The sequence below is a fragment of the Pinus tabuliformis genome, chromosome 2_2 (genome assembly GCF_031772625.1).
Source record: "Pinus tabuliformis cultivar Carrire ecotype Pingquan chromosome 2_2, CPIR1, whole genome shotgun sequence".
NCBI lineage: Eukaryota > Viridiplantae > Streptophyta > Pinopsida > Pinales > Pinaceae > Pinus > Pinus tabuliformis.
Window position 1 is genome coordinate 30,517,191 of NC_142300.1, and position 9,320 is coordinate 30,526,510.

The 9,320-nt window shown below is 33.9% G+C and overlaps 1 non-coding gene across 1 annotated transcript; it reads right to left on the minus strand.

The window, feature by feature from the left end:
- Positions 1-2,092: 2,092 nt before the first annotated feature.
- TRNAK-UUU (transfer RNA lysine (anticodon UUU)) lies at positions 2,093-2,165 on the minus strand. Its single transcript has one exon. It is a non-coding gene; the product is annotated as a tRNA-Lys (tRNA).
- Positions 2,166-9,320: the final 7,155 nt, after the last annotated feature.

The following is a 9,320-nucleotide window of genomic DNA, read 5'->3' on the forward strand; positions in this document are numbered from 1 at the left end:
TGACTATACCAACTCATCCTACTTATTCTAACTTGTCAATATATATGCCAAAAATAAATAAAAAACAACCTTATTTAACTCCTATATTATAGTTAATTTATTCATAATAACACTCAATATTCCATTGTAAAATTGTATGCAAATAGCATATAGGAATGTAGTCTGTGGGAATCCAACCGTGACTCCTATATTATAGTTAATTTATTTATAATAACAAAAATTTGTATAAACAAAATTCCATAAATCAAATGGAACAATACCTTAATATTCCACTGTAAAATTGTATGCAAATAGTCGTGACCCCTATATTATAGTTAATTTATTCATAATAACAAAAAATTGTATCAACAAAATTCCATAAATCAAATGGAACAATACCTTCTTATAGAATTAACGATAGTTAATTGATTCATATAACACTCCATATTCCTAAATTTGTATAAACAAAATTCCATAAATCAAATCGAACAATACCTTCTTATAAAATTTACTATAGTTAATTTATTCATAATAACACTCCATATTACTAAATTTATTAACACTCCATATTACTAAATTTATCAAAGTTTGTATAAACAAAATTCCATAAATCAGATAGAACAATACCTTCTTATAAAATTGACGATACTTAAATTTATTCATAATAAAAATCTATATTCCATAATTTATATAAACAAAAATATTCCAAAATTTATCAAAATTTATATAAACAAAAATATTCCAAAATTTGTCAAAATTTATATAAACAAAAATATTCCAAAATTTATACAAACAAAAATATTCCAATATTTATCAAAATTTATATAAACAAAATTCCATAAATCAAATGGAACAATCAATACCTTAAAATTTTTCTAATTTTATATAAACAAAATTAGGGTAAAGGACATTTACTCTGCCATGATTGAAGGTCTTCCCGGGGATTCAAAACTTCCGATGCCACTGTGGAAAGTGACTTGCCCACTCAAATGCACTCTTTTTTCATGGCTGGTGTTCTCCAACAGAAACCTCTCCTGGGAGGTTCTTCAAAAGAAGGGGTGGAATGGGCCGGGACGATGCTCCATGTGTCTCTCGGATCATGAGACCAATGTTCACATGTTCTTCCAATGTGCTCAGACACTGAAAATCTGGTATGATTTGTCTATATCCTTTTGTTTTCCTTACCGCATTTTTGCTTCTGTACAGGAGGGCTATAGGTGGTGGAGTGAGCAATGCTTGTCCCTACGCTCTATATTTGTCACGGTCATGATCTCAGAACTCCTCTTGCTTCTATTTTGTTGCGGATAACAGATTCATCTGTCCCTCCTGATATGTAGGGATCTCTCTCCAACTGTTTCTTGATGTGGTCATTGTTGCTGCGCATCAATGTTTTTTGGATCTTTCTGCTTATGGAGCTCTCGCTCTATCTGGTGCATATGGTTCACAAGGTTCATATGGAGTTATTTTGGTTTTTTTGCCTCTTTCTGGTGTGAGACTAATCTCTCCACCCATCTGGTCATCTGTAAATCTTGCACAATTCTCTCTTATATGGTTTTAATCTGTTTTTGCTGTGGGCCTCCTGGCAATACGGTTTGCTGTATACAAGACCATTATCTATTTGGTTTTTTTTTCTTCTGAAAAAAAAAAAAGGCTTCCAGGAAAATCGAACCGTTCTTTCCACTGCAAAATTGTTTGCAAATAGCATACAGGAGAATCTTTCCACTGTAAAATTGTTTGCAAATAGCATCCAGCAACGCCATCTGTGAAAATCGACCTTTTTAACTGTAAAATTGTTTGCAAATAGCATACAGGAGAATCTTTCCACTGTAAAATTGTTTGCAAATAGCATCCAGCAACGCCATCTGTGAAAATCGACCTTTTTAATGATTTTTTCCTTAAATATCTACTACCTTCTTATAGAATTCACACTGCCTTCCTTTAGGAAATCGACCTTTTTAATTATTTTTTCCTTAAATATCTACTACCTTCTTATAGAATTCACACTGCCTTCCTTTAGGAAATCGACCTTTTTAATTATTTTTTCCTTAAATATCTACTACCTTCTTATAGAATTCACACTGCCTTCCTTCCACTGTAAAGGAAGAGACAGGAACGCCGTCTGTGGGAATCGAACCCACGACCACGTGGTTAAAAGCCACGCGCTCTACCAGCTGAGCTAAGACGGCCATGCACATGAACTTTTCGAATAAAAGCTTTGATTTATATGTTATCATCCGTATAATTTAATAAATTTCATTCCATCTCAAATGTTGTACAGCTACTTTCTACTTTTTTAGTTGTTGCTATTTAATTTTTTATATTATACTTATTATAAGTTGTTGCTATTTAGATTGCAATTACTATACAACACTGAAGTGCTTCTTTAATTAGATTAATTTTTTTTTAATAGTTTTAATTATTATAATTTGGTTAATTTTATTTTATTTTTATATTAGATGTTGTTTTTTAGATTGTAATGACCGTAAGGATTGAATTTTTTTATTATTATTATTTTAAATAGTGAGAATAATTTTTTTTTCCGTGGAAAAAGTCGTAATTTTCATTAATAGAGAAAATTACATTTTATAGATGCTGAGCATATGCATGAATTAAGGCATTGCTTGTCCAATAAAAAGAAAAAACAGTAATATAGATCTCCAAGCAGGGAGCAGCTGATAAAAAGTAAAAATTGTGCCTATTCTTTCCTACCTTTCTTCTTTTCCACTTTCCTCCAACCTCCAGTGTTGGGGGTGGTTGTTACTATGGCTAATTGTTCCTCATTGGTATTTATGGGATGTTCTTTGTCTGAGTCTGAGCCTTCTGATCCATGTGCTCGTTTACTTCTGCTTATTTCCATTTGGGTCTGTTGTTGCTGAGGGGGATTGTCAGGAACCTCCTTTGGTGTGTTGTTTTGTCCTTTTTGAGTGTCCAAATCTGCTTTGCTTTCTGTTGGCTCTGCTCTTTCTACTTCTTCTTCTAGGGGGTCTGTGTACTGCCAGCCTTTTGGCTTTCTCTGTTGCTTCTTATTCCATTTGGGTTCTTTTTTGGCCAAAGGGCATGCGCTCTGCAAGTGGCCTGTTTGCAAACATCCACGACATCGAAAAGCTGTGTTTTCGTAGCCTAATGGTTGAATCCACTGTGAGTTGTTGAAATTCAATGTGATGTTGTTTGGTAACCCTTGGCTGAGATCTCTTTCAATGCATATCCTAGCAAAAGTGAATATTCCCCTTGTAATTCTGTCCCCGTCCATCTTTAGGAATTTTCCTAAGGAGTTCCCAATAGCTATTAATACATTATTATGCCAGAAATGTAATGGGAGGTTATGCAATCTAACCCAAACTGGAATTTTTGATACCACCATAGTTTTGGCATCAAATTCTGGGAACCATGGGGTTATGAAGAGCCCAGCATAGCCCCAGAACCATGGTCCCATGTTGAGAATGTGTCCCGGTTCTTGTGCTATGTTGAATCTGACTATGAAAAACCCTTTGGGACATAGATATATTTCACAATTTCATGTCCATACAGTATGTATCCATTGGCGCAGTACATCAGAGTTTGGCCAGAAATCGTTAAATCTACATATAACTGCACTATTAGAGAGATCTGAATATAAGTTATTTACCTTAGGCATTGATGAGACAGAAAGTACAGGATTTTTCGATTTTTGTTCCACGATGTAAGGCCCTGGCGGCTCAACCATTGTTGCTGGTTTGGTTTGTACTTTTGCCTTTCCTTTGATTACATCTTTAAAGGTTCCTGTGTTTCTTGTGCTGGTTCCAAAGCATCCTCCCCGCAGACGCAGATTAACTATGATGGTCGAATCTCTTGTGATGCCATAATCCTGTAGGGTGTGATTGTCTTGTAGGCAATGTCCTGAGTATATCAGATTTTGGCTTCTTGCTGGTATCCCATGGTAAGCCTGTATTTCTTGCTTTAAGTCCTGGATCCTCATCCCTTTCCAGAGCATCCAACAAAGATGGCTGCCTTCCAGCATTTTGATGAAGATCGTTATCGAATCTGTCTCGATAGCGTGCATCTTGTTGCCTTTTGTCTATTGCCTGTGTGTATGTTCCATGAGACCTCCCAAGTGGGGCTCTGCCCAATCCAGTGCTATGTCTGTGAAGTTCATGTGTTCATTATGGTCTCGTTCTCAAGTTGACACCCTAACTGGCTCTCTTTGACTCAAAAGGGGATCCACAGGGCACAGTGTTGTTAGTTTTGTAGACAAAGCATCCAGGCAGATATCCCCAGCCTTCTTCTGTTGTGCCCAATCCACCAGAAAGAGGGTAATTGATGTAGATCTGTCAAGCCAATAGCTTACAAGGATAGAACAGTGGTGATTATCCGGATCTGGCTAGTACTTGGGCTGATTTAATGTTAGGCTGCCCATTTTTGAGAGCCCCCTTCCAGATCTATAAGAAATGTCATATTTCGAAAGGGGATAGGCCATCCATGTCCCTTGTGGGTCACGCATTCTCGCCAATTTTTCCCTATCAGTGAGCTATAGGAATCCTTGGATCTGAGGGTTTTGGTTGAGATCTAACCTTAACAGGGATCCTTCAGCTACAAAGCTTCCTGATTGAGGGGAGTTTGTCCATGTCGGAGCCCATGCAGTTGCATGGTACATCAGATCTAGGGTACTATGTCGGATCCCCCTGGAATTGATCAGATCCAGCATCTTGGGGTCGCTCCCCTAACAGTCCCTGCCCTTAATGACTTCATCAGTCTGCACTACGGCAACAAATACGGGATCATCCTCAGAGGCGGACAGGTTGTATGCGGCGCCCGATCCAAACAGCAAGGGCGTGGTAGCGTTGCACAGGGGCCAGCAGTGAGTAGAGGCATAACACGCTCCGGATCCGATGGCGAGGCGAGTTTTAGGAGAGGAGATGGGCACCAAGGGCACAGCTTGTAGTTTTGGTATCGTGGCGCTATGGCTGAGTGCTGCAGCGGCTGCGCTTGCTGTTGCCATTGTCTCCTTCCGAGAGCTAAGGTTTTCCCAAAGAAATCTCTTCAGATCATGTTCCTCCAAAAACTCGTCCTTCCTAGTGAGAATAATTGTTATGGGTGAAGATAATTATTATTGGTTATTTTTTATAAATGAAAGTTGACTTATAATTATTATTTAAGAAAAAATAGACCATGTAAAATAATTGATTGTTAGTTTTTAAAGGAGTAGGTTTTCACTACTAAATATTTTTTAAGCTTGAGCTATTAGTCACTTAATTTAAATTTAAAGAAAATAAACTCAACCAAATAAAAATAATTTTAAATCATACTTCAGATTTTCAATTGCTTGAACTATTAGCCAATTAACTTAAATCTAAAGAAAATAAACTCAACCAAATAAAAACAGTTTTAAAACATACTTTATATTTTCAATTATAAAATATGACAACGATTAAAAAATAACATTAAAATAAAAATATATCCATTCAAAAATACATACATTTGCAAATGAATATTTGAAATTTATCAAATATTCTTTGAGCAATGTAAAAGAAGTGATATTTTGAATTATGTTTAAATTTTTTATTATATTTATAAATTTTTTTATCTCAAATTAAACATTTTAATAATTATAAAACTATAATGTTTAAGATTTAGGGATCTTAAAGAATTACAAAACTATTAATATTCAAGTTTAGAAATGCATTAATGCTATGTTAGTTAATATTAATTCTATAACATTTTTATTTTATAAGTGTTATAGGTTATTTTGTCACATCTGCTCAAATGGCCTGGAAACTGGATCAATCAACCTCCTTAACACCTTGCAATCATCCCTTTGCAAAACCTTAAGAATTATCTCTCCAAAAAGTCCAAGGTTTTTGGGTTAATCAACTAAAAACCCTAGTTTTTGGACCCATCGCACTTTCCTTTCTAGCAACCTGCATTGTTGCATGTTGCATAATTAAGCACCTATATTGACCTCCTTCATATGTGGATCTAATTCCTATATTCGTAAAACCTAAACTACCCTATTTATCCTATAAATTCACTGCCTACCATATAGTCTAGGTTGCCTTTTGGAGACTCTTAGTTATGCCTTGATGATGTTTCTTTTTACCTAAGGATCCATTACCATCCTTGAGTTTTGATTGAAGGCTTGTTTTGTGGCTAAGGAAGTACAAGTTTGGTGGGAGACATCTACATGGTCAAGATCTGTAAAAGGGTTATAATCTTCTCCTACATTTCATTAATACAAAATGCTTTGTTTTCCTATACTTATGTCTATTTGATGCATGTGTATTTCAATGCCTTCTTGACTCATTGATTAGAGATATTAGTCTATGCTATTTGTATCTTGTAGTTCACGTGTTTGTTATAATTGTTTTGCAGGTTCCATTTATAGTGTTTGAAGCTGGAGCTAAAGTTCACAAGCAGGGAGAAGAGGAGAACTTGTGTTGGACTCAAGGTAAGTCTTTCCTCCATATTCTAATTTCTTTAAGGAAAGCACAAGTTTTTGTTTCTGTTGATTCTAGATCAATCTACTAGATCTAGGGAGTTCACTTTTTTCTGCAGAAGATAATTTTTTGTCAGACAATAAGGATTGTCTTCATTTTATGACTTTACATGGCTAGTTTCAAAGAGAAAAAATAAAATGAATAACTTGAATTAAAGATTTATAAGTGTGGTGTTGTTATATATTTGTGGCATATTGAAATTGGCACGTTGCAGTGATCTTATCTCAATTGTAAATTTGTGAATGTCATGAAAAAGCCTTACAAAATTTCATAGAACTTGAATTAAAGATTTACAATTGTTATGTTGTTGTTTATTTTTGGCATATTTCATTGATCTTATCTTGACTGTAGATTCACAAGTGCATCAACATATCTAAGGGCACCTCTTCCCCACTATTACTCCTAGGATTTCTCTATCTTATATCTCATCCTCCTTCCCAACAAGGTCCATTCCACCACAACCTTGTGTTTGGTTTTTCCCACCCACTTACAAGACCCCCACCTCATCAAACCATATTCCAAAGCACACCAAGTAAGTTACCAAATAACTAAGAGCTACTCAATATTGCTAGGCTATGGACCTCCTTTGTACAAAGGTTTTTTTATGAAGAAACTCCCTTAAGTATTAGGTTGGGAGGTCCTTGTATAACCTTATGCATTGTTATGTCATTGTTGATAAACCCACTTCAATAATAGCTCTTATGCATGTTACTTCTCGAATCAATGAATAGATAAATGTATGATTACTATCCAATTATTTTTCATATTATGAAATGTGACCACAACATGATAGCAAGAAGGTTTCCACCGAGGTTTAGGTTGTGACTACTAGATTTCATTGAATCAACTTAAGGGCTAACAATTACAACAATTAAACTTGTGGCAATTGGATAAGATGACATACCAATTAAGCATTTTAAGGATGGTAATGTTTATGGTTATTTGAATTTCCTAAGCTATAATAAAGAACAAGTTTAATCGTTATTAAATCATCAAATTATTGGTTAAAAAGAATCCTGTATAACCTCAAAACAAGAACTCTAGCCCTAAAAACCGGTTTTTTTTAATAAAAAACATTTAAAAACCTCTAAACCAAAAAGTGGTGCCACTAGTAGCACACTTTTTTTCGGGTTAAAATTACAACATTTTTCTAACATCACATTAAAAAACAATAGAAGACCAATATCGTACTACGAAAAAAATTAAAAAACGACACTGAAATTAAAGAATGGTTCTACCAAGAGCGATTTTTTTAAGGTTAAAATTATATCTCATTTGAAATATTTTCCTTAACAACTTGTACCAATGCAACGAAAGCTTAAAATCAACCATCAAATTGAACATAATGCTAATAGGAATCTTAATCATTTTGATAATCATAATAAAATTAATAGCACCCCCTTTCCAATACAGCGTTACAATTGCAATGTTTTTTAAACTATGATCTAGAAAATAATCATTAGTGTAAACAAAATTAAAAACACCCATTTTAAAAGAAGAAGCATAATGAACATTTTTTAAATTTTTAATTAAAAAACCAAAATTTAAATTTATAAAAATAAAATAATTAAAAAAATGAATTTTTAAGATAAAAACTTCTAAACAAACTATATATATATATATATATATATATATATATATATATCACAGGGAGCTTCAGTGGAGGAGAAATCCCATACCACATGTGTTCATATTTAGGGATATATATCGAGGGAAAAATGACATAATATATTGAGCATATAATAGGGAGTAAAGGGTTTAATATTGGTAGGCATAAAAAAATGGAGTTCAAAGTTAATGAAAAAATATAAAGGGGTATAAAAAATGTTAATGACAAAATGGATACCCACAATATCGAGTGAAAGTAAGGATTTTTTAAATTGAGAAAGTGTATTGGGTTCGTATTGGTAGGGGGTTAAATAATGTGACTTTCAGAGGTATTTTCCAATATGTAGTCAAATTAAAGATATTGTTTAGTATGCCACGAACGCACATAATATGTCAGAGGTTCATTAAATGAAGCCCCCGTCTGTGTGTGTGTGTTAAAAACAAAACACAATTTAAAACAATAATTGAAAAAATATATCTGAAAAATAAACTAAAACTAATTTTATATAAGTGAGTGCATATTTTCACTATTATTCATGTTATCAGTAAATTTCCAGAAGAAAAATGTGTAAATAATCTAATATGTTCAACATTTTAGGTGTACACTCCACCCATCATCTAGGATCAAAATTTTTAATGATGTCTAAACAAGTGTTGAGGAGTCCTTAACTAGAAAATGGCACAAGGTTTGAGAAAGGCCAAATCAACAACTCGTTTTTGTAGTTTTATATGCATCTTCTTGAAAAAATTTATCTCCTTGAGATATTCCTCTCTATAGAAGTTAGTTATAAGTGAGTGCAGGCATTCACAGTTATTCCTGTTGTCAAGAAATTTCTAGAAGAAAATTGTGTAAAGGATTTAATCCGTCTAGCATTTTAGGTTGACACTCCACCCATCATCAAGGACCATAAAGCTTAATTATGTATAAACAAGTGTTGAGGACTCCTTAAATAGAAAAGCTCGCAAGGTTTGAGAAAGGCCAGATCAACAAATCATTTCTGCAATTTTATGTGTAGCTTCTCGAATAATATTATATACTTAAGACATGCCTCTCTGTAGAGGTTAGTTATAAGTGAGTGCATATTTTCACAATTTTTCATGTTGTCAAGAAATTTCCAAAAGAAAATTGTGTAAAGGATTTTATTTGTCCAAAGTTTCGGGTGGACACTCCACCAATCTTCGGGGACTAGAAATCTTAATTATGTATGAATGATTGTTGATGTGTCCTTAAATAAAAAAAGGTCACAAGGTTTGAGAAAGGCC